We start from the raw sequence: 5,000 nt of genomic DNA, 5'->3' as shown, positions 1-5,000 counted from the left end.
AGATGCAGACTTCAGATCCGGTCTCAGTCGCTTGTTGGTCTCATATGTGATGATGGATTTTATTATTTTTGTTCCGTGGACGCTTTGACCAACTGGATGTTGGGAGCTTGTTGGATATGTGGAGGGACAGAGTCGAGCAGTGTCCTCGTCCACACAGGGTTCGTGTTGTCCTGCAGCAGAGAGGTATGTCCGACATGTCTGCGTTCAGACACATGACACCGCTGAGTCAGCAGTTCTCCCATTAAAGCTGCAAACAGACGTAAAACAAGTGATCAGAGTCACTCTTCTTGTTCCTTTACTGTCCTAACACCTGAGTGAATGAATGAATGAACACCCCCATGTGTTTTCACTTGCTGACGTGAAAGTGAAAAGCTTCTTCTTCTGTCTGAACTGACCTCTGTGCTGCTTGAACTTTGACCTCTCTGCTGTTGGTGACCTGAGTTGATTTAAACTGAAACTCATCACACAACATTCGACTTTGCTTCATCTCCAGTGAAAACATGTTTTAATGTGAGCCTCATCAGTCATATAAATAAACACAGGAAACAACAAATGAACATATCAACACGTTAATACATAAAAGATGTATAACGTGATTGAACGTTGTTAAAACACAGCTGCTAGGCAACTGCAACATTGATGCTAATATGAACGTTGCTGTCTGAGTCTAGAAGCTACAGAGACTAAAAAGTTAGCAAGTTAGCATCGGGTGACACAGGACAGTAAAGACAAAGACATAATAACAATCATAGACTGTGAATAAAGATGACGACAGGAAATGAAGCTAAAATCTCTCAGATACGAACGCTGCCATCTTGTGGTGATGATGTGATAACTCGTGCACAAACATCAGTTTGATAAGAATGATGTAAAATGGCAGAAACCATCTTTGAGAAACATTTATTTAACGATCTGAAACAGATTCACAGCAGGTGAAACAGTTCGAGTTGAGACCAAATTAAAACTAATTTAAAGTTCAGGTTCATTTCTTTGTCATTCAAATTGTTAGTTTCTTTGTAGTTTCTTGTTTGTTCGTCATTTCCTTGTCATTTATTTATTGTTTCTTCATCGTATTATTTTTATGGCTCATTTTCTTGATCATTTCTTCATTTCTTCTTTGTCGTTAATTCATCGTCTCTCCGTTGTTTCCACGTCCTGACGCTCCACTGCTGCCTCACGACGTCGCTCCACTGAAGTCGTTCAGTCTCGCTCTCCGTCACCTCCTTCCTGTCTCCGCTGCACTTCACCACATTCTCCGTCTTCAGGGAGGAGATGGTTACATTTTTCTGAACAGCTGTTCTCCCTCACAAATTCTGCGGAGCCGCAGGGTTTTAACTTAATGAAAGGCAGATGCAGCGTGGGTAACCGCGACCTCAGAGCGGATTCGGATCTGAAATGACCTTCGGACAAACTGGTGGAGATCTTATGGCTCGGAGTGATGTGGCGTTCAGTGTTTTTACCCACATCGTCCGTCCACGTTCAGGACGTCTCATCCCTGCAGGCAAACCCCCGTAAGCTGCTGTTATGACTGGATTTCACCGGGAGGTTCGTCCTCGTGTCCTGAATCTTAAATATCTGCTTGTCCCAGCTAAACAAACAAACTCTAAAAACCACAGAGGAGAAGAAGAATCACCTCCTCATGGTCGTTCGCCAAGAGGAAACATGGTCGCAGCCGTGGTGCTGAATACTGAACGGCAGCTAGGATGTCACAGTGCCGTTGACCTTTGATATAAAATGTCGTCACTTCATCGGTTTTTAAGTTTTCACCAAGGTCACAGTGACTTTGAGCCACAAAAGGATCACTTGGGGTTAAGGGAATGTTGGACCAAAGTCTCCTCACGTCGTTCCTGAAGACATGAGGCCTCTGGTTTCACTTGTCGCCGCCGCAGAGGAAACTGACGCGTCGAGTTGTTACAGTGAATTTCTGATGTTGTGGAGTCGAAACAAAAGATAAATGTTTGATGTTGACGAGTTAATGATGAGACTCCTGATCCGATTCCGTCTGAACCTCCTGTCGCGTGATTTAAAAACGTAACTGATTCTTTTACATTCGTATCTGAATAGATTTGAGTTATTTAATGTTGTAGAAGGTGAATAAACATGTTCAGTGTCACATGTTAATATGGTTCATGTCTTTCTCTGCTGAAACGGCTCGTGTTCGTTTTTCAGGGATGAAATTCAAATATTTGACATCTTCGGTTTCAGTCGCCTCCTCCAAGCGGCTGCTCATCATCACGATGCCACAGCCCTTTGAAATGGATAATCCCTGGTTGTGGATCAGTTGCACCCGGACAGACGAGGCGTTGCAGAGGTGGCTGATGGGACTTTGGAGCCACTTTGGTTCTTTCTTATCAGAGCAGCTCGGCTTTCATCAATCATCTACTCTGAGGGTTCTTCAGAGGAACGACTCAGCCGCCCTGAGTCTGATCAGTCGGACCTGATATAAAATCCTCTCGAACAAAACCAGAGTTCTCTCAGAAAATATTTATTTTTGTCTTTTTCTGTTCAGTCTGGAGAAATAGACGATCTGCGAATGTAAAGAACTGGACCTGAAGACTTTTCTTTATAAAATCATTGATAAAACTGAGGATTCTTCAGTTTATTTTGCAAAGTTCTGTTTTGTTCTGAACTAAACGTCGTTACCGTCTGTGATCGTTGTGCTTTTAGTTTGTCAGCGACTGTTTCCAAACAGACAAACAGGACAGAAGGATAACGTGTGAACAGGAAGTGGGAGATCAGCTGTCAGCTCCTTTCTGAAATGATTCCTGTTTTTATTTTGGACTGTTCTCACTGTTTCCTGCAGCAAACACACATCAGCTCATTATCTATACAGCCATTAGTCATCAGACGCACCCACACTGGGTTCAAGGCTGAGGTTAGATATCTGCTTCTCTCCTTCCTGTTTGTGTTACGTGAAGTGTCTCCACCTCTTCACCTTCACAAACTTCTCATGTTCACCTGCAGCCGGATTTGACATGTTTTCATTTCATCCTCAGACCGTCGACCCACAGGGAACCACGTCTTTTTTCTTTGTGTTTGACGCCAAACAAACGTGTTGAACGTGTCAACGTCGGCCCCCGTGCTGGTCGGGCTAACGGCCTGCGCAGCTGGCACGTGGCTAACTCATGCTACGTGGAAAACCCAAATAGCATGAGAAGTGATTGACGCTCCTGCTGTTCTGATTGGTGGTCACAGCAGGAGCGTTGGATTCCTGTCAATTACATTACGACCTGTAGGTGGCGTCAAAGAGACAGCTCGGATCTGTGAAGAGGAAATCGTTGTCAATTCAATTCAATTTAATTTGTATAGCGCCAAATCCTAATATACATGATCTCAAGGCTCTTGACATAGAAGGTCAAGACCTTACAATCAGCACACGTCTAGAACATGTGAATGAGTCATCAGGTCCACCGGTGACCTCTGACCTCTGACCTCTGACGTTTCACTGTTTCACCTTCAAATCAAACATCTGAACAAACTAGGAGTCGTTCAGTCTGAAGCATTTTCCACTTTTTGTTTGTTTATTAGCAGGATTACGTGAAAACTGCTGAACCAGAAGAAGTTGGATCTGGATCAAGGGATTTTTTAATTTTTTAACACATTTTTCAACATTTTCGTGGATTTTTCCGTGAATAATTCATGTATCTTGATTAAATCCGACCTTTTTAGAGACTCCTATTTATGAGCGTGTGTAATTTGATCCAAATAAAAATCTGGATCTCGTGAATTAAACAGTGTTTTCATCAGGAAACTGTTCATGACTCTGGGGACAGATTGAGTTTCTTACTCTCCTCACACTGTTTGAAGGACACGTGTGAGGTGCTTGTAGTTTGTTTCTGAATGTAAAAGTTAAAAAGCTCAAACTCTGTGGGAGCTGCTCTCCAGATGTCACATGACATCGTGTCAGCAGGAAGTTTCATGTTGAATCAAGTGTTCACCTGGAATCTAACGTGATGTCATGTGACTGAGGAACACGTCTGTTCCACCATCGTATTTCATTGTCCTGTGTGATTTGCGTGTGTCATCATCTGACCGTGTTGAAGAACACTCCCAGAATGCACCTGTCCCGTCACCTCACTCAGTGTCTGTCTCATGCGTCCACGTCCTCGGGTGGAGGTGTCTCCCAGTGTGAAGACCCCTGGTTCACATGTCTGTTTCAAACGCTCGTCCTCCACCGGCCTGGTGCTGGTGTTCAGGAGGTCACGGTTGGACCACACCCACAGCGGCGAGCAGAGTGACCCGGGAGTCCTCGCCTCGGCCCGTCTCACTATCGCTGTCCTTTCCGCTCCCATTGTTTGTGTCCCGGAGCTTCCGCGATGCCCTGCGACCCTCTTGAAGAAAACAGATTGTGTGTGAGTGCCGCCGGGCTCCGCGTGGGTTTCCTGAGCCTGCCGCCGGGGCTGCTGGGTATTTATGGAACCAACACGGCTGAATCACTTCCCACTTTGCCCTGAGCACAAGTGTGTGTGTGTGTTTTTCTTAGTGCCCATATATATATATATATATATATGTCCTGAGCTGGTGAGACTGAAATCAACAACATGAACAACAACAGCTCCTAGTTCACACACACACACACACACACACACACACACACACACACACACACACACACACACACACACACACACACACACACACACACACAGTCAAGATGTCCCTCTTCTCATAAAACTTTTCCTGTAACCACGGTAACACGTCACAACCAACCATTTTTCAGCGATTTCCAGATTTTGAGAAACTTGTGATTCTGTCGTCAAATCAGTTTTTCACCTTCATGTCAAAATGAAATGTTCTGTTGTGAGAGGATGTAAAAGCTGTTAAAGAAATCCCTCTAAGCTTTGGAAAGATTGTCGTTCATCTGGTTCTTCTAAAAGTGGTCTTATCAGTGAATCACAAACTGTCGCGATGAGCGGAATCATTGAGACGTTTTGGTGAATCATTGCTCGGAGCTGATGTTAATGTTTGATGATTTTATGTCTGTTCTTTACGATCATGGA

The 5,000-nt window shown here is 44.2% G+C and overlaps 1 protein-coding gene across 3 annotated transcripts in view; it reads left to right on the top strand.

The window, feature by feature from the left end:
• exoc3l2b (exocyst complex component 3-like 2b) overlaps positions 1-5,000 on the top strand; it is a 23,854-nt gene that overhangs the window by 4,749 nt on the left and 14,105 nt on the right. The window lies entirely within an intron of this gene.

This window comes from Hippoglossus stenolepis, chromosome 4, assembly GCF_022539355.2.
Source record: "Hippoglossus stenolepis isolate QCI-W04-F060 chromosome 4, HSTE1.2, whole genome shotgun sequence".
In the NCBI taxonomy this organism is placed as follows: Eukaryota; Metazoa; Chordata; class Actinopteri; order Pleuronectiformes; family Pleuronectidae; genus Hippoglossus; species Hippoglossus stenolepis.
The sequence above is the reverse complement of the archived record's forward strand: the minus strand, read 5'-3'. Positions and strand labels throughout refer to the sequence as shown.